We start from the raw sequence: 27,150 nt of genomic DNA, 5'->3' as shown, positions 1-27,150 counted from the left end.
TCGTGGCACGCCTTTTTAGAAGGCGGCTGAGAGAGTTGTGCGTTTTCTAATAGAAACACTTATCATGCATCATCGAACGGGTCTTGGTGATTTCGTAATCGGTAGGTGCACTGCTACCACGGACTGAGAGTCTCTTAAATCTCATAGACTCGTGCTCCTCCTACCTCCTTGTATGTATTAGGTTCGTAACGAGAATGAACGTAGGCGTTTGTTCCCAGAAGGGAAATTGTTTATCCGATCCGTGCTCGATCGGTAATCGAAGTTACGTCTAGCAGGGCAACGGGTATTTACCATATTTCGATCTATACTTGGGCGCTGATTAAACTTCTCGTTCATTTATAACGACGAATAACAACAAGTTACAACGACGTAAGACCGACCGACTCAGCTTTTAACAAACTCCTCGATTCTACTACGCGCGTCTCATCTTCGGGTGTTTGGCGACGCTACAAGTGGAAAGTTGCAGGGCTCTCGCGAACAGTGGCGTATCTTGCGTCAAAAGAACGTCTCTTTGCAAATCTTCGAAAGCCACTCCTCTAAATTTACATTTTTTAAATTGTATCGTTATCAATGCCGAGCAGGGAAATGCAAGCAATGTCACTGGGAAATGTGAACGTGGCATTCCACGTCCGCGCAGGGTCTAAACCCAGAGCACGTTCGCGTCCATCGCTAACGACGTGGGAGGAAAATGCGTAACCGTGTAAAACTCGTCCGTAACCGGCCAAGTCCTGGAGGGGGATTGGGTTACCAGGGGGTAGCGGAGGGCTGGCACTTTCCAGGGCACTTGTGGTTCTTCGTTCACACCTCGACCCTCCTCTCTCCGGTAACCGTGTGGCGAGAGAACTCTCGAAGGTACGAACAACGTCGACGTAGAACAGAAGAGAGAGGGTTGAGGAACCTAAAGAGAAAGAAAGCAGTGAGAAAAGAACGACGGAAAAAAGGACAGAGGAGAACGACGAGGAAGAAGCGAGAGAGAGTGAAAAGAAGGAGAATTTATCGCGCCCACTGGCGTAGGCCGTGACAAGTCCGCGGAACTCGACCGGTTACACGCTCATTGTTACAAGCAGCAGCGAGTCTATTAACGATTTCGGTGGCATATAAAGGATTTTACGGGCGTACCCTGTTTTATTCCCGCGTCACGAGCTGGTCGAACGAATCACCGTCGTTCCGAGCTCTTTAGAACGCGTCCCAAAGAAAGAGAGAGAGAGAGACGGAGAGGGGAACGAAGATTCGAAAGGAACGAGGACAAACAGGGAACGAATTTATCCCGGTACAATGCCATGGGTACAGCACGCGATACAGACACTCGCGATCTCGAAAATTTAAACGACATCGTACGCGCGCGTATTGTTTCTATAACGAGACCAAGCGCTACCGTTTACGTGCGAACGATTTCGTTGCACCGGCTTCGAAACTGAGCATCGATTGACGCGTTTAGCCGTGTACCGGAGCTCCGTAGTCGGAGAAGTTCGTTGCTCCCCCGTTGTATTAGCAAAGGGCGGAGACCCTGCACGTACTTATTTCCAGCGATTTTCGTAGCCCTTCGGCTCGATTTTCGTACACGGTACACTTTTAGGCAGAATCGACGGCAGCTCGCGTCTTGGAAGTTTGCAACTCCTCTCGTCTGTATTTTCTTCCATTTTTCTACGATATTTGTTTTTTTTTTTTTTATCTTTATTCGCCGTTTAATTGGTTTGTTCCTGGTCTGTTGGATAATTTGTTGTAATTACCGAAGCTGGTGTTTTAAAGTTTTGTTATCGAGCGTGAGTCGGAGAGGCTATAATGCAAGAGTGTTATGGTGGAGGGATGTAGACGAGGTGCAAGTTTATAAAATTTATCGAGACACCTTCGTTGAACCCCTGGCGAAACAATGGAATATCCGGCACGCGCGCAGACGTCGTAAATCGGGAAAACAACGAGCACGGATGTCGTAAGTTTTCCAAGGGCTGCGATGATTATGATAATTATTTGCACTGTGTTCGCGGTCGTGTTCGAGTAAATTCGATTAAATATCGTATTTCCGTGGAGGATATCCCTTTGCTGGAAAGATTGCATATTTTCAGAGGAATTAACGTTTATCTAGTCTGTTTAATGGTAACGCTAAAATAAATCTCTGACGGTTAAAATGGACGTAACAAGTAGATAAAAATGAGATTCTTCCAATTTTACTCATCTTGAGACAAACGTGATTACTTATTTCCGAACGTTTGAGTGAATTTACACGAATTCTACGAAGCATAAACTCAACGATACTCGATCGTCGAAAACACTGTCTCGATTTGATTCGCAGCATAAAAATCCAGACGTATTTGCACCGTGGTTATTTCTCTATCGAACGACCACGAAGATCCGTTCTCAAAACCATGTTTGCAAACCCGAAAAATATGTCGACCACGGATCCACAAACAGATCCAAACAGCGTAGCCGAAAACCCTAAGCAACGATCGAACCGATCGTCGGTCCGAACGAGTCGAACCAATGGAAAGCGTCAACAAACACCGGAACACAGCCACAATTGTCACCGTGTCGATCGAGCAAAGGGAGCTGATAAAAAGCGAGCAACGCGATTTTTCACGGAGCATTCGGGCGAAAAGCTGGGCCGATCGTGTGGCGAATTTCTCGTGACGAGCGTAAAGCAACCGGGTCGGCTGCCGGAGAATCGATGACCTCGGGCGACGCGACGGGACACAGCGAAGAACAGAGGTTAGAGAGCTCGAAGAGGAAGAAGAAGCGTAGCGGACGCTGGAAGCAGCGCGGCACCGATGGGAAAGGAGCCGCCGTGGGCCAAGTGAAATGGCGCGTGCCCGCTGGATTTTACGCCGCGTTAGCTACGGGTCCTCCCTGTCGCTACCTCTCGCTCCCTCTTCCTCCTTTTTCTCCCATTCCCCGACTTCCTGCTTTCCGCGTTCCCGTTTTCTCGCAACGATTATACGTATATACGTCTTAACCCATCCGTATCGGCGAATGAGATATCTCTGGATGTAATCTCAAGTTCGTGGATCGTTTTCAACGAGACGTCTCCTGTGTTTAAGTCGCAGTATTATTGGAATGGCAGTTGGAAGCGAATGCTCGATAGGATTGATCGTCTTTCGAACGTTTTAGACGTGGAAAGATCAAATACTCGAGATCAGCGTGGAAGAAGAATACGAGAGACGAATTAAACGTTGTTCCGCGTAAGAGAAAAGAACAAAATAATGACTTTTTTTTTAAAGTACCTTGTCCGGCTGTTCCAACAAACGAGGACCATAAGGCTAAGTAAGTCCGGACCTTTTAGACGCAGGCCATAAAACACAGCCGCACCTGTCGAAATTCGCTCTGCGATAGAATCGGAGAACCCTCCGCTGACAGTTTTCGACTATCTCAATCGGCTTTAAGCTTTCGATTATCTTCCTAATGCGGCTAGAAAAATTTGCTACTACGAGAGAGAAACGTAGCTGCAGAAGCTGACAAAAAGACGGTTGCGTCTTGCCGAAGAAACACGCGAAATATGCGACGCAAAGCTTGCCATAAACGACTCTGGTCGCGGGACATCTCATAAACACGAAGGAGTTAAGAATGTTCGAAAACTTGGTCCAGCTCCGGCGCGTTTCGCGACACTTTGTTCCTGGCTGGACGTCTCGTCGGAATTATAATTTTTCCTCGCCGGGGGCTCGGTCGCGCGCGATAAATCTTCGAAGGAGGGCTCGTCGAGCGAGAGGAATCTTTTTGGCCGGGCTACGCTCGCGGCTAGGGGTAGAATTAATTTATCATTCGCTCGGGGAGAAAAAGAAGGAGAGAAAAAAGAGGGAAATACAGCCGGGTTCCGGGCGTACGACTTAAAAAGCCCTCGCTATAAATCGTGCGCTCTCATTTACGGCGGCCCGCGAGGATATTACGAGTATAAGGAAAGAGCACGTCGCGAGAGAGCCACCCCCGTGGTTTCACGGATCCAGACCGGCAGCAGCCAATTCGTGCAAAGAACGTTGTACACGTTACTGAAATTTCTTCTGTGATACACCGCCACGGTAACGAGCTCAAAGCTGCTAACGACGCCTTGTTACCTTTGTATCAACTTGAAAATGAAATTCTCTCGTCCGCCAGTGTGGCAGACTCGTTGGAACCGAGCCATTGTCAGAATTCTATTCGAACGTTGCCTAAAGGATCGCGCAGTTTGTCTGTTTCGCAAGCAGACGAAACAAAAATTCGACGATCGACGTGTACGCGTATGCGCGCGTGTACGTTGATGAAATTAAAATAGTCACGTATTTGCAGGCGAAGCTGCTCGTGCTGCGCTCTTTACGCTCTTTACTGCGAGTTTTAGAGGAAAGAGAAACGAGGCAAGAAGATGAAAGCAGAGAGACGGACGGTTTTATTATTTTATTGCGGCATCGCGAACGAGCTACTCGAGCCAGCTACGAGACAATGAAGCGCGTGACGGGCATATAAATAATGCCAATTTATCCTCGGTTACGAGATACCTATCGCTTGCGTGGCAGCCACCAAGGCACGGCGGGGTACCGACATCGGACAGGACACGATCGGTCCACGGAACAATCCTCTGGATCCGATGCTGGATCCGGTATATAGGATAAAACGAACGTCGTCCACCGATGTTTCCAACGCACGTCGTGTCTTTCCGTTCTCCGTTCCTTTTGCTCTTCCCTAGCCACGATTCGATGCATTAATACGATCAGAGAGTGTCTCGACATTTACACCGACTCGCGAAAGCATCCCAACATCTATGCCATATCGTAGGCAATTTCAACGTTCATATTGTACGGATTATATAAAATATTCTGAAAATTTTCATCGATTCTTCTCTCTCATATTTACATATTTGCTTTGCTAGGTGATTTTACAGTTTTATTTTAGTCGGTGATTTTATCGTGTAACAATTTGCTCGGATGGCTATCGCGAAAGGGAATTATTTGCGAGGCCGGAGTACCATGTTTTGCGGCTGGGTGTGACAAGGTATGCCGGGAATCGTAATCGCGGTAGGTGCTTGTTTTGGCTTCGACACGGTATCGTTTGTAGCGTACACGGTCGATTGAAATCATTCAAGGATCACCGGTTTAAACTTTATCGCGTGTGTACCATCGCGTCGTGCGATTATACTAAATATAACTTGTAGCATCTACGTAGCGATGTCTCGTTTATTTTTTTTCATTTCAGAGTGGTTCGGGGGGTATTTTCGAACGTCAGATTTATCGCGTCGATAAGACAACGCTGAAAGAAGAGGCTGATATTAAGACATAATCGAATTTTCCTTTCGAATAGGTAGCTATTTTTTCAGCAAATTATCGACGTACTGACAGAATTTATATTTTATCTTATATAACTATACACATACATATATATATATTTATTTATATAATTTTCTTCGTTTTATATACGACTTTCGAAGACTCTAAGCATACGACGTATACAGTGAGATCCAGATACACCGGCCGAAACGATTAGAGCGAAAATTCGAATGCATCGTTTTGACGAGAAAGATAAGGAGCAATTATCCTTTCCCGATGTTAATGTATCCAACTTTAAAGATGTTGAGAATTCGATAGTCCTTCTAGTCCTTGTTTTTTTTTTTTTTACCTCGGTTAGGTTGGACGAGGAGGAGCTGTCGTGTCCCGATTTGCAAGTATAAGAAGGCACCGGAAATAGGCGAGAAAACCATCAACGCGTCGAAAATCCTGCGGTGACAGCCTTTCACGATTTCAATCGTGTTTTGACAGGGACTTATTCGTTCTCGTAGGGATTTAAGCCTCGTCTATTCAAACACTTTGTCCGATTAATTCTTTTTCGACGCTGAAGACACACAACGCTATTCTCGAAGGCGGTAACCTGGTCGTTCCTAATCCAGAGCGAGAACGTTCCCTTTAAATCGTCAGTTCTACGATTCTCCCAGGGAACACGCCAAGTGACAGGCTGTGCGAGTCGAGGCCCGAAATCTTTACGAGCTAGGAAAACCCGTAATCCTCTTTCGGAGGAAGAAACGTGTTATTCACGACCGCGCTTCGACGTGCCAGACTTTCCAAGTGTTTACAGGTAAAGATGAGAGCCGATTCGCCTTTGCGCGTCAAAATCTGAATCTTCTTTTCCCTTTTCTCCACAACTTTCTTCTATAAGCAAAGTAAATACTAAATATTTATCGAGCGTTGCGCTTTCCGCGATTCTACGTTTTCAGCGATTTGATTCTCGCTGTTCGTTTCTTTCGACGTTCGAAGCGCAGACAGCGAGGAGTTTACGCTTTTTAGCAAATTTCTAGCAAACCATCCTTAACCTTAACCTTATCGTTTCGGTCGTCAAATTTCCCAATTTCCAACAAGATTAACGCCGATTAATTTCCAACGAGGTAATATAGATATCAAAATCTCGCAATTGCCCGAAACCAACGCACGGATATAAAAATAAACTTAAATTCCTCGTAACTAAACTAAATTCTACGAAACAATTGAATTCCTCCCTTCGTTCGATCAAGATACACATTCAATCCGCTCGTCCAATCAGGATCACGGAAGCTGCTCAGGTCTCCAGGCTCGCCACTCGCCGATGTATACTAAACGGTAATTCGCATTCAGGCAGCATCGAGCAGAGGACAGCGCACGAGATCGCAGCCAGTGACGACATTCGTGTCGTCCGAACACGGCGTGGTTAAACGACGGCTATCGAAAAACGGGGAAAATCGTAGAAAATACATTCCGTGCACCGGAGGTTTCGTGGTTCCGAACTGGTCGTGCAGCATACGAAAAAGGGGCCCGGAATACGTACGGTGACTACTAATTATTCAACCATGCAAACCGAAAAAAACCGACTCTGTCGCCTCTCTCTAAAGAGACAGATTTCCATGAAATCGTGGAAGGTATGAACAAGGAAACGTCAAGTTGTCAGTAACACTGTATGTATAATACAGTGATAAAAAGAGAAACAGGAATAGAAACGAGAAACGAGAATGGTATCGTGAAGTAGGGATGAGGTGAGAGGAGGTGGAAAGGAACGACATTGGGTCTCGCACATAGCGAAGAGAGTTTTACACGCTCCTAAAGATTGACCTCGACTGTTTCAGACGCTCTGTATATTATAAATAACGGGAATGTACGTATGTATAATATAAAGATAAAAGGACAGAAAACGAGGATGGTATCTCGAGGCGAAGGGGTGGAAAGGACAAGGAACAACGCGTTGGGTTTCGCGTACACCGAAGAGAGGCGTGTAAAGGGAAGGGGGGCAGGGAAAGGAGGAGGGGGAGAGAGAGAGAGAGAGAGAGAGAGAGAGAGGAAAAAAACGTGGGCGAACGGGAGAGAATTTGCATGAAAATACAGAAAGTTTCGAAGAGCGTTTCCCTTAGCGGAGTTCAGTAGCACCGGGCGCAGCGGGAAGCGGAGCTTGTACATACAGAGCGTTTCACGCGAGCCGCGACTGCGGGTCTACAAAGGCGGCGTAGGAGCTTTTCTGTGAACCGTTCTGCCGTTCCGATATGTATATAAGGCGGGAGAGTTTTTTAACGAGCAGCACGGACCAGGAGCGCGCGTGTTGAGGCTCGCGGGTTCGTTTTATGTAAGCGCGCGTGTGTACTACGGGAGAGAGCTCACCGCTTTTGCCGTGTGTGGCCGTACACCGGTAATGGCGCTACCGGTGATATTACTTCTCCTCTGGCCTTCCCGAGTGTATTTTCGATCGCGCCCTCTTCCTCCTCGTTTCTCTACCAACCTGATATACCGTAAGACCGTTGAAACGCGATTTTCGTGGGAATTAGCGCTGTTTAACGCGCGGACAAGTTTCCCGTTTCGAGAGCTTTCTGCAATTTCGCTTCGTTATCATAATGTCGAGGAGTTGAGTTAAGACGCGGTGCAGGAAAGTGCGCGTTAAAGTTCTCGGGAAATCGGAGAGCAGCAATACACGTACAAAGCTGTTCGTAAGTATCGGAATGCTCGTTGGTATATGCCGAACGAAACAATCGGTCGTCGAGAAGATAACCGACGAAATGGAAATTTTTAGTCGTACGATAACTATATGTTAGCGTGTAAAGTACACGGAGCGAGTTTGCGAAAATTATTTGCAACACGACGACCGCGATCTTCCTATCTAAGCTCTATCGGGGGCACCTAATTGTCTATAAATTTTCATAAACATCCGCAGTTTACTGTGACGATGTGCCGACCTCGAATAGATAGGAACGCGGCGATTAAAGAGAATAAAAAAGACGATGTTTTGTTTGGTCGACCAAGATGAACGTACTCTCCACCTTGATAGAAAGCGAGAGACGCAACGTCTCGAGTAGAATATTAAACGCTTATCGGCGGTCCTATTCGGAAAACGTATCGTAACTTCGTTATCGTTTACTCCGGTGTCCTTTATTTTAATGTAAACTAATTAAACGCCTATTCTAAAAGCCTGCAGCCTTAAAAGCTTCTCGAGAGAATTTATCGCCGTGAAAAAGGGAAACTCTCGCGGAAAAGTTACAGCGAAGCGACCCGATAAATAGCAGAGAGTTGCTAGAAGAAACGATGGATATTTCGTAAAACGTTATATCGATAAAATGTTATATAAACTACGTTTAATGAAAATGCTGTACGAGCTATTAATTCTACGAAATTTCCTAACGACCCGATAGATACCAGGAACGATTACTCTTTGAGTAACAGGGCTTTAACGAGCTACTTAATTCCGCTAAATATGCTACACAATTTTCCCTCGCAAGAAAATTGTCTTCTCAACTTGCTCTCCAAGTTTCTTCGAGATAACCATAATAAACTCAAGGATAATCCCTTTGATCTCCATCCTCCGTGAGTATCTGTAATTTCGCCGTAATATCTAACCATAGTTCGTAGAAGGGATAAAGGGTCATAAAGGGTTCTGCTCATGGACAGAGTCGTTTGGAAGTATCATATGCGGCTATTTCCACTCGAAGAGAGGAGAGGAGAGTGGAATTGTATGGGAACGGGCGGGGGGTGGTGGTGGTGGAAGAAACATTGCCGTGGATACTTTTCGTGGATACGCAAAGGGAAAACGAGGTCGCTGGATGACTGTCCATTGTACACGCGATGGACCAGCTACTGGCAATGGGTTGATAAGCCAGGCAAGTCAATTTTAAAATGGACCGGCAATGGACCCATCACAGGGCCCAGTGTGATTTCACCTGACGCAAAACGCAGATGTGGAAATGAAACGCAACGCGGCTTTGCCTGTACTTTCACATTACTCTCTTTGAAGCTCTTCTGCGATCTAATTATCTTCAGCCACCCGAGTAATATGTAATTTTCGAAAGTAGGTGTTTCTGCAGTATTTTCTTGGATATGCGTGCGTGTACGCGCGCGCGCGCGTGTGTGTGTGTGTGTGTAAAGCGATAAGTAGAGACTCGTTGGGACACGCGGGCATCTTCGCCAAAGACAAAGTAAAGGGTGGAAACACGCAAGACAAAGCGGAGACTCTCAGAGACATCAAAGACGGGGCATAGTTGTGGAAGTTTAGTAACAGAAGCCGGTGGATTCCTTTGGGACTGATCCTCCACGCTACACGCGTTTATAAACATCGCGTAATTGAGTCGCGGATAGTATTTCAATCTCTAAATGCGTTGAATGCGCTAAGCCTCGGCAAGAATCGTCGGAATTTCACGGAGTAACTAGAAACGCCAATATCGATTATCCGTCCTTATTCCGTTTCCTCGTACTCCAGATACGCCATTGTTCATTTTTACCGTTATGTGAATCTCGACGTTGGATACTTGGAGATGTTGTGGCTGTTTCATCAGTGCTTTATACGTTACGAAATAAACGTGTTGTCGTATTTCCTTTGTTTCAATAAAAATAGTCTTTCTATGTGCGAAAATTACTACGAGAACTAACTGTATATCGATTGAACTTGATACGAAGAATCGAGCGAGTCATCGAAACGAAACGAATTGAAAATATACTTTCGGCCAAATATAACAAATTCAATCCGTTACTGCTGTCGCTCTTCTATCGACAGGAACAGCGAACGTTTTGAAATGGGCTATTGATATTTAACAAGTACATTAACCGTGAACTCACAGCAACCGCAACTTTGTTACCGTTTCTTTCAAATTTTATATTCTTCTTGTAACTTGTATATAAGACCGTTACTTTACGATCGATATATTCGAGATACAAGGTGTTAATTACTTCGGTATGGAAATATACATTCGAGGAAATGGAACGTGAGAGAAACGATAAATTTTAGGTCTCGGTAGGTAGATAAATGGACGAAGAATTCCCGACTTATACACATGTCATTGTAAATTCGTTACGTCGGATTAAATTTGTCCGAGACTTCGGCCAACGCTTTCAAACGGTCGACTAAAACTAAAATCGTGTCTTATCTGACGTATCAAACGTCACGGAACGAATGAAATAAAACTCGGTAGAATCTGCTTTCCTGCTTCAACGTGATCGTTACGCGTTAAATTCCGGAATTCCTCGTTCGAGTGTCTCGATAAAACTTAAAACTCGTGTTTACAAAAAACTTTCACCCGTATCTCCAAATACATCGCTGATAGAGGGAAACGTGTTCCAACACCTAAGCCTAGCCGAGCCATATCCAGCTTCCGACAGCATTCCCGATCTATCGAGATCGATCTATGAAGACATTTTGTCTCCTGTATTAGCGGTTACAAACAACTTCTAACTACTCTCACCTCTCTTGCGTCGTTTTCCACTTAACGACTATCTACACAAGCTTCTCCAAGTATAAATCGTAATTAAAAGAAACACGTTAGCACGTCGAGTTTGTCAACGGATCAAAATATATCTCTCCGTTGCGAATCAGCCGTATTTTCCTCGACTTTCGTCACCGTTCTTTTTCCGAATCTTACTACTCGAACGTGTGCATGACGCGAATTTCAATCGGGAATTTTCCAATGGCTTTTGATTTCCACATTTCCCACCTAGCGGATACCCGAACTCGAGAAGACTGGGTTCCACGACGATCGAACGTGCTCGCGATATAAATAAGTATATACGTACCGACTGCAGCAAACTACGATCTTCTACTCGACTGACTGCAAACGATATTCGGTTAACGTAACTTTCTTTACGATCGGTGCGACTCGTGTTCCTCGGTTCTGATTTCCCTGGATTCGAAACGAACGATAAAGACGAGGTAAAAGTGGGGAAGAGAAAACGCGAGAGGGAGACAGAGAAAGTGGTAGGTCGTTCGATCGAAGGAAAAACGATCGCACGTTAGATGGATGGATAAAGGGGTGAACGAGGAACGGAAGAGGCGATGGAAGCAGCCGTTTCCAATATAGGAGCGTGCGCATACTGGGGGTGAGCGGATGCCAGGCAAGAGTAATATACGTTCGTTCGTAGGCAAGACTGATGTGGCGACTGCGTACAAAAGTACAGACAGCTTTATTTCTCCCTATCCCTTGGTCCGCGTATTTATCATACGTAGCGTCGTTTCCATTCGTATAACGATCCATCCATAGATCTTGCAGCTGCTGATCCTCGACCGCAGGACAAGCTGGTAATCAGACGCGAGAACCGACTCGTCTACCGACTAACGTTTGTCTTCGCGTTAACACGCGAGTATTAAACGCGTACGTACGAACGTAAGTTGGTCGCAACATCGAAAGGATACTTTCATGCGGAGCAAAAAACCGGCCCCGATTGAAATAAACGTGGCGACGGATCGGAGACCACGGCAAGAGGAATTAGTTCTCCGTGCGGTGTCTCTTTCTCTCTTTTATTCCGTAGGAGAGGCACTGCAGAGTGGACGTGTCGCGTGCACGAGGACGGTAATTCAATGGAGTACGCGAGAGACATTCTTGATCGTTCGTCTCGGACGTTGGAGAGGATCGTGAAGAGCAGACATCGATTAGCCTGTGCCACGCAGTCCACTGGAATTTTCAGACGCCTACGCCTGTAGCCTGTCGTTTTCCACTTCGGCTGTTCCTCTCGACTCTTAATAATAATACCCGGTCTCTTTATACAGGCTAGGAATAAAGGAAAAGGTTGGATGATAGAGGAAGCGGAAGACGAATAGATGAAGATAGACGTGGAGAGGAGAGCGTCAGGGGAAAGGAATCGAGGAGATATTCCGTTGGCAAAGGGGGTTGTGGACGGCTCGAATGGCCGATATTACGGCCTCGGGCGGTAATTCGTATCGAGTTTTCCGTACCGTCCGGCCAACTCGATCGGAAACGCGATCAAGATGACGAAAGTAATTTTCGGACGATCGAGAGACGCGTCTCGTGCCGCCGGCTGATCCCCGATAAGGAAAATCAAACTGTACCGGGTGTCGACCGTGAAATTTATTCCGCTACGTTCCTCTCGGCCCCGTTATATCTGTCTCTCCTCTGCTCGCCACCCGCCCTAGGAAACGCGGCGAACAGTTAGCTTTGATCGAAATTGCCAATCTAGCCTCGATATTTCTGTCGTCTTTGTGCCGGACAGAAGTCGGTCGAACGGGTCCTATTCGAATCGAGAGCTAAGAGTTTCCATTCAGGCTCGATGCGAGACGGGTCTTTTCGTTTACCGAGCAGATGGCGAGTGTAGAAATACGAATTTAGCTATCGAGATAGCAGGCAAACTATTTCTCGTCGTATCCGTCGGATAAGCGCATTCTATCGGAGACAGAAGTCGAAACTTGCGACGAGATGAAGCGCGAGACTGGTTTGGCGGAATCGACCATTACTCGAATATAACGCACAGTTACGTAAACTGTCCATACGATCCATAATTTAAGGTGATCTGTAAAGAACGACGCAAATGCCGATATATCGAAATTCTACTAATCATTTTGCGTACATGATCCGCGATGACGTACGCGAGTACAAATACGAAGAACGTACGACTCGATTTGATAGAATTACTGTCTCCATTTTGGACGCGTACCACGTAGATTCCAATCGAAACTACTGCCATTACGATCCGACCAAACAAGCGCAAAACAAAAAAAAAAAAAAAAAAAAAAGAAAAACAGACCGATCCTAAGGTACCTTAAACAACTACGAATTTTAACAATCGCTTCTCTTCTTCCCTCGCTTTCCGCTCCATCCTGCTGTACTCTCGTTTTTTATTACGCGGATCCGGCGAATTTTCAACGCGGAGGCTAGTAACCGTGGAGCGACATATTGGGTGATAGCCTGGCCGTGCTAATCAGAGGCATTCCCCGGCCGACAAATGGCAATTTAACGCTGTCGACCGTCTCGGTCGATATTCGAGCGACCCTTTGACCGTCGACGCTAATGCATGGCCGGCCCTTTATTTCCGGCTGTCACCCCGACGGGCCGACGATACGCTCGACGTCGTTCGTTCGGTCCGAAGCGGTCGGACGTGGGTGCCCGCCGACCGACCGACCACGCTTCTCTCTATACGTCGCTGAAAAGGACCACGCCTCCTAGCCAAAGGATTTAATTACGAATTAATTGTGATGCACAGGCGCGTGGGTAATTCCGGCGGCAGGTAATTGCGCCGCTGGATACCTCGTGCCGCTCCTCTCTCTACACCTGTGCCTCCTTTCGCCCTTTGTAAACCGCGCCCCGGCCCCGGTGTCCTTTTATCAAAGCCATCCCTCCAACCCCTATCGAACCATCCCTCCTCTCCGAGTCGATTGCAAGCTGCCTTATTGCTTCGATCGCCGCGACGTTGGCGTCGAATTTCGATCGATGTCTTCTACGGCGGTCTCGCAAGAGCGGAATGCGTTTGGTGGTCAGGATTCTACGGGTATAAAGACACGGCAGTCGAGATCGCGTGTACCGGCCGCAAGAAAATGTACATGTTTGACGATCCGTTTTACTTTGTGCAGGCTATTGGGTTGTGATTGATGGTAATACGCATCAAAGGTGGAATACGGTTGTTTCAGCGACAGATAGAAGAAAATTTCAATGGCAAAGGGTCGAATCCTCGCGTTAATCGTCGGAAGAACGTAAACCCTTGAGCAAATTAACCCAGAAACAATCCTTTTTTAATTATTCCTGCTTTCACGCCAATCTCCGATCCACGATCGCCTCTTAACCTTTCAGCGAACGTATATTTTGGCAAAGACAATTTCAATTACGTGGATAATAGTAACGTATTTCTCTTTGCGGAAAATCGCAGGATCGCGCGAAGGAGCAACGATTCTTTGAATGAAAATATTACGATATCGAAGAAATTAGCAACGCGAATGACTCGTCTTCTCATCCAACGATCTTCCAAGTCGCGTTACTTCCAACGTTCTCTCTATGTCAACGTGTCCACAATCCAGGTTCCCACCCTCTGTGTCCCTATAGCATGCAACAGCATGTTTTCACGGAACTGCACGGTGCTTACATCGCATCCGCCCTCCGGTCACCGGTTCGCGAGCGAACGACGCGCTCGCATATGCGTTTTTCGGGCTTTCAATGCCCCGGTAACGAGTGGATTGCTCGTGTGTGGCTCTTCTTCCGCCACGCCCAAACGATCGCTCGAACACGCTCGGGCTACGCGCATAATTGCGAGATAATGCGCGGGTGGCGCGTACCGTTCCATTGTCGGTTGAACTCTGGGCTGCCAGGTGTCCCCGGGACCAGGCCGCGGGACAATGCTCTCCGACGGATAACAGAATTTAATGAAGCGGGACCGCCACTTAGAGACGTCGTGTTTCCACGACGTGACAGTGTGTCCGATTCAAAGCGCTCGTTACGAGGGGGCGATCCGTAACGGGGGCACGCTCTGCTCTTCCCTCCCTATGGACAAAGAGGGACGTCACCCTCTCTCGATGGACAGAACGCGTATACCCTTCTCGATAAGATGCTTTTTCCGTTCGGACGTGTCGCGTTTACGAAACCAAACGCGAGAAACTGCGCGCGTCGAATCGATGTGCTCGTTTCTCGGATGGATTACCGACGTTTTGCCGTCTGTAACGATCTATCGAGTATCCTACTGTTGGGGCAATTTGGAAATTTTGTCGAACCAAGCGCGTAATCGCTGTATTTGTTTTTGGTTAAACGAGTCGGATGAAGGAATTTATTGCTTCGATTGATTTTGTAGATACGTTGATCGACAGACTGTGAATGTTTATCAGGGTCGAATCGTAGTTCAACGTAGACGAAAATTGTTCTTTTTACTAATCGTCAGTGATAGAAACATATTTTTCTCGTTTTGGATGATTCTGCGAAGAAGACGTAATACTCTACAAGGAACGTTAGAAGACAAAAATGACGTTACTCGAATCGATAGATTTCTGGTTCGAGAGTCCCGAATTCCGTTTATATAGAAGCTCGGAGGTTTACGTTCTATGAATTCTAAGCAGCGTTTTCTATATTCTCTCGATCGAGAAAGGTGGTCTGTCCTAGAAACTGCATAGACTATCGAATTTATCAAATATACTTTTTGAATGAACCTTCTACTTGTATAACCAGGGACGACACCTCTAACCGAGTCTGACATCTTCTTATTCGGATACAAAGAATGTACGAATTTCAATCGCTACAGTCTGCGCAACCAGATCTAAAACATAATCGAGTTGTCCCATAAAGGTTCTTTCATCGAAGGATAATTTCAATCGCTGCAATCTCCAAAAGAAATCTCAACTTTTCTACGCTGAAAACCAATCATCGTGTTACATCGATCTTCTTCTTAGACATCCCAGAAGAAGCTGGCCTACCATTGCGATCGCAGTTTCTCATCTACCTTCCACGGATTCGTCTTGTTGTACTTCTTACCTGTTAGCCGGTGTCCGATCAGATAGCGCTAAATCGTCTGCCGAGCAGCGTCCCTCCTTACGTGCTGTGTCAACAACGAGAGATTCCGGTCATAGTTGCGATTTATGGGACCAATAAAAGAGATTCACCGGACGGCACGCGGAAACTTCGTCACTATAACGTTCGATCTATCGATCCATCAATCACTTCGATCTGCCGAACTCCCGAAACCAATAATTAAGTCCCGGTCAACTCTACTCTCTTCCATTGAACTTCATTTCGTCCGCAACTCGTCCTTCCTTTTTTCCTCTACACTTCCACTTCGGAACAACGATCACAGTGGCTGAACAGTTTCCACTAGAAGGTCCATGCGAGGTCGTTTGTTTCCTGAAATCTCGCTCGAAAGCGCCAGTCCTTTGTGTCTCGACGCCTTTGTCTCGCACAAACGACAAAAACTAATGGTCCATTTCGAACAAGCCGTCTCTTAACCAACAGACGAAGCGACAAATTTACACGATATACTTCTTCCCCTTTGTTCTTCGATTCCTAATGCACGCGATCTGAGCAACAGTCTCGATAAGACTCGATCTAACGTCGAAGGAATGGATGCGTCGCGTTGGCCGGGTTGCCGGTCTGGAAGGCGCGCGAGAAATGCCCGCACCGCCCGGCGGCGCTCGCTTTTATCGACGCTCGCGAGAACTGCGCGCGCGAACGCGCGCAAGCGTGCACTTTCTCTCTCGCCATCCTGCTCTCTCTATCTTTAGCTTCTCTCCCGTTACAACCGGCAGAACCCGCGTTCCTCCTCCGCGATACTTTCACGCGCGTTGCCCGGTGTGTGCGTGCCAGGAACTCGAGCGCTCGCGCAATCCGGCCACACGGCGACGAAACGCGACCGCCGATAAAGACGCGTCGCATCGCCTGTACGCGACTGCCCCTTTCGCGCGGATGCGTTTCTTTCACCGCCTCGCGCCATCGATCTGCCGCGACTTCCGACCTTTCTCAAGTCGAGAAACCGCTCCATTCCGTACCCTCGTCCTCGTGGATGAAACGGGCCAGCTTTTCGATTGTCTCGCGGATCAAGTTCCACTGAACTTTCGTATTCGATTATTGTCGTATCTCCGGCAAGTACCGTAAGGGATTTTTATTCATTTTGATATTTCTTTGCGGTGATTTTATTTTGACATTGGCGTTGAACTATAGGAGTATTATATTTCATATCATCTGGTTAAAAGAATTTAATTTAAAAGAACACAGTTGAAAGGGAAATAAGTGATTCGATCCAAGATCGAAAAGCGTTAACGACAGATGACAATAGTTGTTTGTGACAATACTAACGATATGTTTAATATCTACAGTATAATAATAATTTCTTAACTATTATTTTTTCGAGAGAATCGAGCTATCAATGTTTTTTATGCAGATAAACATAATTCAAGAATACTCGAAGAAAACCCTATAACCGAGAAAGATAATCGAAAAGAAATACGTGACTTTTCTGTCGAAAGTTTGTGATAATAATATTTGGTTTAAATACGGAGGAATGCGAAGAAAGAAAATGGAGATCTCGAGGAATTCTTGGTAAAATTCTGAGCGATCATCTCGTTTGACTATCATCCAATAATTTTCCGTTTTCTACGATACACGGTTATGGAACGTGAAACTTCCAACAATTAAGGGCCACGAATACTTCTTGAATCTGCATTGCAAATGCGGAACGTGTTTTCTTAGACGTTAATCACAATGAACGTAAAAGTGATGGCTTTTCATCACTAATACATTTCTCCCAATGTTGGAGCGTTTGTCCCGATATCGCCTTCGAGCCCCAGACGAATTTCCTTTTGTCTCTTTGTAGCGTCGCTTCTTTGTACCATCAAAGTGAATTTCAACGCAAACAGTTAGAATTGTGTACTTGGATCGGACGAGTAGAATGATCGAGAAACGACAGCCTGGTTCGTTCGTCTTTCGCCCAAAATTCTCATATACGCCAAATAAATACAAATTTCGATGAATATTCCTTTTTCTCGATTCTCTTTCTTGTCGAAAAACTATGGCGTACGCTATACATTCGTTTAAATTTCCATAGTTCGTATTCGAACGGCGAAACGCGATAAGTTTCGTATTTACATCGACGGATTGGTTAAACAGGACAGGATAATGATTCAACGTCGTTCGTGCGATGAATAAAAGAAAAGAAACGGCTACCAGATTCGCTTGGAACGAAATCGGTATAGCATTCGTAATACAAGCGACACGGAACGAATCTCGTGTAATTTTAAATAGCAAGCTCCACTTGTACGATCGAGACAAAACGACGAGTCGACCAAATTGCACGAGGTTTTAGTTCCAATTTTTAAATATTAACCGTGTTCGAATCGATAATTATAACGAATGCCTCTTAAAGGACTTTTGTTCTTTCGATATTTCAGAATTTCATAACGATTCAATTATCTGAGTAGAAAATAATACATATACGTGAAATGGGATAATCTGCTGATTCGCAACTCGTATAATCTGTTTTCAAAAATTTACGCGAATTAATTAATTAATTAATTAGATTTATCAACATTCTAACGAGTCGTATCTTGCGAGTTGTAAAATTGATCGATGGTATTAATCGATGATGAGAATACCCAACGTTCTGATGGTGAACCTATCAGTGAAATGATATTACTCGCGCTGAATGTTTTAATAGCAACAGAATGATACTATGTAAACCGAAAGTTGACGAGCGGAAATTCGTTGATAACGTTACTCTGCGGTTCCACCGCGATTAGAGATGAAATTTTAGCCAAAATGTTAAACAAAATTTAAGCGTGTCGTTTACCTCCAACGCAATTTAGGCTAATTAAAATAAAATGTCGAGCGTACGTAGTGGCTCGTTAGCGACGGAATACTGAAATTTAAACATGTGTCACGCATGTTACGTGTTCGTGAAGGGATTTACTTGTAATGAGACTTGTAACCGTGTAATGCCCGTGAATAATTGCATATAATGTGCACGTTGTAAAATTAAAAGGGTAATGTCTTGCGAGGACTCCCCGCGTACTTTATAGCTTCATAAACTTCACCAGTAAGAAAAATGGCAGCGTAAAGCCTGGAAATATGCGCGAACTATGTGTATCTACGAACGAACGTGCTTAGCCGTTCTTGGTGCGAAGAAATTCGTTCTCGAAGATATGAAAACGTATGGAATGGGTCTTGAAAGATTTATAGTTCCGGAGAAATAAGGTTTCCGGCGTTGTTCTTCTATTTGTCAGTAAATTTCATTGCTCCTCCGAATACAAAATAAAATAAACAAATACATATATCGTTGTAATATTTTTACGGCAATTGGAGACTGACTTGCGAAACGAAAGAGTATTAACTTTTACATTCTGTGAAAATCGAGAATTTTTTATGCTCTTTTAAAATTTCTAAATTACGTGGTATGTACGATTCGATTGAAGCGACTGGAATATGGAACACCTGATCCTTAAAACTTGTCAAGAACAGGCAGTGTTTCCTTTTTAACGAAGGTAACGTTAAAGCAACGTTTCGAAGGAACGAACGGATATTCATATCTGCACTTCTTGCATTTTCTTCGGATAGAACGTCGAATGAAAAATTGAATACTCCGAAAGACACCCTAAAATTATGTTAACTCTTAACCGGATCGTCCCCTAACCGGAGATTTCCATAATCCATTTAATTCTACGATAGAACTAGGAGAATTCTATTCTTGTATTTCGCTCGTACCTTCCATTTAGCCAAAAAACATACCAATTTCTTCGGAATTTTTTAAAAATAAAATTACGATATCCGTAGATCCACAAACTCTATCTTACACGAAGTAATCGATTAATTTCTCGCAAGCGATTCTTGGGAGAGTGTCGATTATTCGATCAATGTCGTTCGGAGAGTGGCTCTCGATCGATCTCGATGACACGCGAGCGCTCTGGTGGTTCGATTCGCACGAAAATCTTTTCCATTCGATCCAAGGCCGTTCGATGCAGATTCCTCGCGTTCGACCATCATCGCGAACGCTTCTCTCCTCCAACGAGTTATTAATATCTTAATTACATCCGACTCGTTTTTGCGAGGACGTCTGGTCGATCAGTATTACAAGACAGGACGAGATTTCGCGGGATTAAAGCCCACGACGTCCGGCGACCGATCGTCGATACGACCTCGCGTGCTTCTGACGTACAGCGTGTGATTAACATCGTGTATCGTGTAACTGGCCTTCTCAATATTGAGAACACCCAGCTGTTCTCTCGTAATCCGCTAGCTTAAGAGATTCGTTGCTAACGAAAGCTATCTATGCGTGGTGCAAATTTGAGCGAATGCCAAAGTATCTGTTAGTTTTGGTGGAGGAGAAATATTGATTTGGTGGAAAAATTAATTTTCTATTCTTCAGGATATTAAGATGCTTGATTTTAGATAGCTCACGCGTCGATATTCTCGGTAAAACATCGTAAAATCTGTGCAAAATTCTTGCAACACCTTCAGAAGATTACGATCTTCGATCAAAATTTCTATAAAAATGTCGTTTTCAACGAAATTTCGAAGTTTGCAGAACAATGGAGTAGAATAGTAGAAGACAACAGACATTAAACGCATATTCAAACGTTTGTATAAGTATTTAAATATTTGATACAGCGAATCATTGTTAACTAAACTATTGAAATTCGTGATGGTCATAACATCGATCGTGGACAGAAGTTCAATCCCAAGGGTTTCATACGAACCGTAGCGTGTGCGTCGATGCCACTCTTCTAACTATCGCGATATACTACGTTATGACTAATTGGACCAACTATGTGAGATAACTGTTGCAAATATCGATCAACTACGCTGTCAGATATTTTCAAAATCTTTTTAGGAGTACTTTTAAACAGACGCTATAAAGCTCATCGATAAAGTGTGGTTGTTACACGCTACATTAGATCTGTACACACGTGCCATGTTAAACGTGCATTTCTAATTTTGAGAATCCAATTTTAACACTTGGATGTCTAATGAACACCCATCAACTACCTACTTCCTCTAACTCCGGTACCTTCCGCGAACTCCGTTCGACTCCCGCGCAATGCAAACTTATCGACCTTTTTTCGCAGAAGCAACGCAAATAGCTCGAAGCAGCGACTTTTAATTCCGAAAACAAGATGCAAGCTCGTCGACATCGAAAATTTCGCTGGCAGTAACGGGATGATAAATCGGATATATATGTGTGTGTGTGTGTGTGTGTGTGTGTGTGTCTGTGCGTGTGTGTATACGGGGGAATAATCGAGGGTAGCGAACACACGAGGTATCGATCAAATATGTTAAATCGAACACGCGGCCTGCAACGGTGGTTCCGTGGAATCGGAATTAATCGCAGGCATCGCGAGCCTCCCCGATCGGTCGTGTAATCAATTGCATATTCAACGGCACCAGCGGCTGAAAAAAAGCGCGGCAAAACGCGCCTGGGCCAATATCAATTCATCAAGGGTTAAGGGATAATTCGCAGCGGCATTGCGGCGTCACGTGGCCGCCGATTATTGCTCGCGAAATGAATCGTAAATTTTCCCATATACGAAGAGAGTAGGAAAAAAAGGCGAGAGAACTATCGTTGGCCAGTACGTGGTTTTAAACTCGCGACGAGAAAAAATACAGGGGCGAATGAGAAAAACGACACGTGGGTAAACAAGCGAGTGGTAAGCTCGGTGCAAATCGGCGAACTCGCTGAACGCGGATAAACGTTTTAATCGCGGCCAAGTACGCGGCACCTTTTCCTTTTTCTTCGCCGGATTATCTCACAAACGACTCTTCGCGGTCTTTTAATCGAGCAATCGCAAACATTTGTGTCGGGGGGATACGTTTGTACGCGTACATCGCGGCCTGCGTCGTCGTCGGCAGTCTCTTAGACTACGCCATCGTTTCATTCGCGCCGACAGGTCATACGCTACTGTAATTAAGCACGTGATAATTTGCCGGATAAGGGGGCATTGTGCGGTACGTATAGTTTTTGAGTTTACGAGGGAGGTGATACATGGAGCTGGAGATTAACCTCCGCAGGGTTGAGCCATTTCGATCTCTGCGGGTTCTGTTAGTTCGAATATTTTAGCACTTTGCCGTTATTTCGTTTATCGCGCGTGTGGCTATTTTTATATTAATTAAAACCGTCGACGCTCGTATATTTAACGTAATTAGGGATATTACACAGTTTGCCCGGTGAATAATACGTAAATCCAGAAAGCTGCCTTTCTTCTTAATTCGTCGAAGAAGAAGAATCAGTTCGCAGGAAGAAAATCTACGATTCCATTCAGTTGGCCCAACTTTGCGGATGCGCGATAAAATTCACCATAGACTCTCTTCTCTCCTAATCTATGAAAGACGAACGATCTCATCGGACGAAGAAAATCTACGATTCCATAGAGTTAGTGGTGCTCTCAGCCCATAAAGATACAAGGAAACCACCCAATCCGAGGAGCATTAACGAATCGAGCCAATTTTTCAGCGGGCGCGCGTAATATTTCGACGCGGCACGCCCGACTTCCATTTAACGCGATAAGCAGCCGCGCTCGTGGTGGCATTCCTTTCAACGTCGGCAGACGTAGACCTACCAACAACGCCGAGAGAGAGGAGAACCCCCTTGGAACTCGGGGCCCCGTATCTGTTTAGAGACGCGAGAGCGTCTACTATATTACCGCGACTAATGGTAATGACGCTCGTAATTCTCGGCGATAGTGGCAGGGGCATGGGTCGAAGGGAAACGTGTCCGAGGCCCGATACCAAATGAGTTATACCGTCGAACCGGCTACTTAGCCGCACGATGCATGAGGTATCTCTGTGCGCGGAGCAAACTCGAGCGAAATCACGCGAGAAAAGTATCCAGAGGAAACAGACGGGGATAAAGGACCCGATTCGTTTAAATGCTAAGCCTCGACGCGTTCGTGATAGGTATTTTATGGAAATCATGAAGCAGGGAATTACAAGTTTCCGCAATTAACCTAAATATTCCTGAATTTTTCCCTTCGCGTTATATTAAATGCCATTTGTCCTTTATTTAGAACAAAATGCATAAAATTATTTTACCGTTCATTACGTACTTGTTAGAACAGTTTGTATTACCCGTTATTATTCGTTCGAATAAATAAAAGAAATTTTCCTCTCCTCGAGCTCGTTGACGATCGATCTATCCGATGATGAACAAACGTAATATTCGTCGGCGATTATTAATGTATTGATTTCAAAGGTATAAGAATAGCGCGTACGTTAATGCCGTTTGCCACACCTATCGACGTCGATACGATACCACTAATGCATCAGCAATCGACGTACACGTTCCATAAAAGCGAGTATGTGGAAATTTAGCGTCGAAGGAGCGGCTATCAGCGTACGAGGATTCGATCGTGGATATTTATGCGTTCGTGGAAAATTTTAATTGCAAAATTCTATACGACATGGAAGAATATACAAAATATTCGATATATCCGTTACAATATTTGTAGGTTGAAGCAAATCTTTCTTTAATTCCATTCGTACAAACCTGAATAATGCATAAATATCTACGGTTTAATTATTGCTGGCTGAAAATAAAAGTGGTGGAAAACGAAGAGCGTATCGAACGTGGAGAATTCACGATGAAAAAGAAACGATATCGCGTTATAAAGATGGATATTCACGAACGAACGAACGAACGAATTAATTTTTCATTATCTGGCACGTGCAAGTTAAAAATGCAATTTATTACGAATAATCACCTCGTTGCCACCGTTAAGTGGCATGCGATCATCGTCCCGGCAAAACATTCGTACCGCGAATCTCGCTGCTATCGAGTCGATGCACAGAAGTGTCGGTACTCCGTCGTTACGGATAAGTGGATACATTTATATTTAGACTCCGTAGAATAGTACGAAGATTTGTTACTCGCTTATAAGAAAGAGAAATGTTATTTATAGCTTCTTATCGTAACGTAATAGAACGTAGTTGTTCATTTTCATTTATATCGAGCTTTCTTTCGTCCGCCAATTTAACTTTAGAGTCACACCGCGTTACAGGGCTAAATGGCCGGCAGCCATAAAGAAAAGAAAGGTATATCTGTAAGGGGTGACGAAGGGACCCTAACGCTTATTTATGCTCCTCGGGCATTCTCGTTTAGCGATACGATTAAATGCCTGTAAATGCTTCTTCGACCGTCAGTTTGGTTCTCTCGCGTGCGGTATCGCGAGCGTTTCGGCTTGGTCGCGTGAGCGAGCGTACAATGGGAAGTCGTTGCAACGCGGCTAGACTATGGAAGACGAGGAAACGAGATAAGCCATACTCGCGCGCGATGCGTCCTGATGAATAGCTGGTGAATCGGCATTGAAGTCGTACGTGACCATTGTGTACTGGAACAGTGGCCGCGTAGTTTGCATTGACTTGGTTCTCGCGCGACGGACACCCATTGTCATAAAAATCCGCACGCGAAATTAATAAGCTCTGGGGAGGGTATGGTTGCATTGAAAGCTTGTTACTGCCTGGGTGAAATAGTGGCTGGCGATTATCCGTGGAATCGAAATAGTCTTATGAATAATGCATCGATGTATCTTGTATGGCTGGTACACTTTGTATTACGGTAGATTCGCCAAGATTAATATTGCTTGGTACTTCATTGGAGAACCGGTCAATTTTTAGAAGTTGCATTTTTTTCTTCGTTGCATCCGGTTTCGTATTTATCGGCCAAAGATCTATTATTGATCGATGGATCAAATTGAGCTTGATACGATCGCAGTGGCGTTTGAAAGAGACGAAGAAACGACTACCATCGCGGCAAATCTTCCATCGGAAAGTGAACATTTCACCGACGCGTCTACTAAATCGCTAAGCACTGTTTCGCTACGTCGATGACAACTTCTTCCAGACTATATACGCACGAATAAGCGACAGTTCTAGAAATATAGAAATCGATACGGTCCAGCAATGGTTGCACGTTCGTCTCGACGTGGCATCGATGGACCTTAAAGGGTTCGAGGGGTCGGATTAATTATTACGAGATCCGCCTAGCCTAGCGGCCTCTTACTTTGTACCTGTACTACGATACACAGGTCAAACGGTGGAGAGAGCTCGTAAAAATCAGCAGGTCTTCCTCCACCGGGAAGCTTTTTCTCGCGGGGCCACACGTAGCGTATCAACGGCGGTACACACGCGTGAACGGCCCTTCTGGCTAGATGCATCATGTGGAGCATCTTGTTCTTCATCTCGGTGACGGTCCTCGTCCACCCTCCAACCCCTTTTTCCTCTTTCTTTAGCGCTGCCGCGGCACGAGAGGCTCGCCCTTCCCATCCGTATGCAACCGGCAACTTTATGCTCTCTCCTTCGCGTTTTCTCTCCCACCTCTCTATTCTCCCCTCTCCTTTCTCTGTCTCATTCGACTCTTTCTTTTTTACTTTTTTTGTCGAAGCTCGAAGAAGAAAAAAAAGAAGACCAAGGAGAGTACACCGCCGAGGTAATCAAAGGGGTAGGTGTATATTCGTGGGTACTTTACCCCCTCCTCGAAACGCTCTGGTGCTCTCGAGGTACACGAGGAACACGCGGGAGCGTTGCCGAACAATCGTTTCGGGAGCTTTGAAGTTTCCTCGGCTACACGCCCCCGTCGATCCCCCTTAGCCTCGTCGTTCCATCAGCCACGTACCCACTCGCTTCGTAGGGGACCAACGCGGGGAGGGAAATAGGTCCCGACTCTCCACCCACGTAGTGGCACAGCGGCAAGTATACAACGATAATGTCGTCGAACTGGTGGTACGTACATTCTGTTTTACAAAGAGGGACTCCGGCCCATCGGTGGGAGGAGGGTCGGTTACGGTACACGACGATGGTGATGTGCCGATGGTGATGGCGATATATACGATGGCGGTAGAAGTCAGCCACGGGATATACGCACGATGGGTGGCACGGGTGCTTAAGGGGCTAATTACCGCTATTTTTCCCTCGGAGATTCGCACGATGGTCATCGTGCACGTTGGATGGTACCTGCTTTGATTTATCCCTCCGCGGTATCTTTACGAGATAGAGAGATAGAGAGAGAGAGAGAGACGGTGCGCGGTTGGGCTTTGTGACGACGCGTCACGATAGGCGTACTCCGCCTCGGCTCGCTGTGTTCCATGTCGCGGGGGCTAATCAACCAAAAAGAAGCTCTTCTTCCTCTTTTTGTCTTTGTCGCTCTATCAGCGTACCTGGCCTTGCGTTTTCGTTCGTCGTCCCTTGTCATTCTCTCGCGTCTCCGTCTTCATCTTCTCCATCTTCGCTTCTTTTCATCACCCTGTCTCTCTCTCTCTCTCTCTTTCCCTCTCTGCCTGTTTGTCTGTCTGTCTATCTATCTGTCTGCCTCTCTCTCTCTCTCTCTCTCTCTCTCTCACTGTCTCTGTCGTTCTGTATGGAGAAGAAGCTTTCAGAAGGGGCGGAGGTGTGCTCCTCCTACCCGTAGCCGCGTTTCTTTCGCGGCCGTGCCGCGAGAAGCCTTTGGCTTCCGATGCCGCGTATGCAGAAAACATCGCGGAAGTGGCCACTCATTGTCCCGGAGTGGCAGTCGAGTACAGCTTTGCCGACGACGGGGTAATTAGTTCGTATTATACTTTGTGACATCGTCGGGGTCGGCCAATGAAGCCGAAGAGGATCCTCCCTTCCGCTCGTGCACTCTCTTCGTCTACGCCTCGTTGCCTCGCTTCCTCCTGGCGTGCTCCTCTTCGAATCCAATTACGATTTCGGTCCCCCTGCTCTCTCTCTTTCTCTCTCTTTCTCTCTCTTCTATTCCTGCATCGGACGCGGTGGACGTTCCGCGTGCCTACGGTGAAACTCTCTAATTTCTCCATCTTCCTCGCGCTTGTATTATTCTCTCTTTCGTTCCTCGATGGTTCTCTTTATGCACGCGTCGCTTCCTCTCCTTTCGAACTGTTCCACAGCGCGATAGAGAGCGACTCGAGTGGCCAGAAGGACCAGCCGGTGCGCGAGGCTGACCGAAGCCTCTTTGTCGACGAAAGATCGTCGAGTATGCCGCTACATCGCGAGTGTGCAACACCCCGGAGCATCAGCGAATCGCAAACATTCTCGACGAGGCTTCACAGCCACAGCTATATCTTTTCGTGGCCACGTACGAGTCAACGAGCATGATGCGCGTGATAAAACTTGCGAACGATATCGGGCCTTTATTAGGAACGTCGAAAAATTGGTCTGCCTTTTTAGCGGAGAGTCTCGTGGCGTGTGAAACTCTTTGAAATTGTCACACTCGAGATTTGTTGGAGTTCGAGTTAGTCTTTTAGATGCATCGAATACAGAGAGGTAGATTTCGTGGAGCTTTTTCGATGAGCAGACCTGTTCGAGGAAAGATACTGGAAAGATTGATAGTTTGTGATATTCGATGATTGGCTCTTGAAAATGATATTCGTTCTAGAATATCATTAACGAGTGGCAATGGTAGTTTATATACCTGAGCGAAATGGGAGCTGTGCTTATCGTTTGGTGATAACATAAGAAAGGAAACGGTAAGAATGTGCTGAGTTAGAGGAGATAGTAATTTCTAAGTAATTCGATTAATTGAAAATTCCCCATAG

General features: G+C 45.6%; 1 protein-coding gene across 2 annotated transcripts in view; it reads right to left on the bottom strand.

Moving 5' to 3' along the window:
- Positions 1-27,150, bottom strand: part of LOC117234416 (frizzled-2-like) — a 126,232-nt gene that overhangs the window by 74,174 nt on the left and 24,908 nt on the right. The window contains exon 1 of one of the 2 annotated variants that reach the window (XM_033495580.1): positions 15,623-16,259. The exons of the other annotated variant lie outside the window; for it this stretch is intronic. The gene's annotated coding sequence lies outside the window, so the exon portion shown is untranslated. Of the gene's footprint in view, positions 1-15,622; positions 16,260-27,150 lie in introns of those variants that run through there. 2 annotated transcript variants of the gene reach the window in all.

Source organism: Bombus vosnesenskii, unplaced genomic scaffold (genome assembly GCF_011952255.1).
Source record: "Bombus vosnesenskii isolate JDL3184/JDL3185 unplaced genomic scaffold, Bvos_JDL3184-5_v1.1 scf7180000013305, whole genome shotgun sequence".
NCBI classification, from domain to species: Eukaryota; Metazoa; Arthropoda; class Insecta; order Hymenoptera; family Apidae; genus Bombus; species Bombus vosnesenskii.
This window is presented reverse-complemented; position numbering and strand designations above follow the sequence as displayed.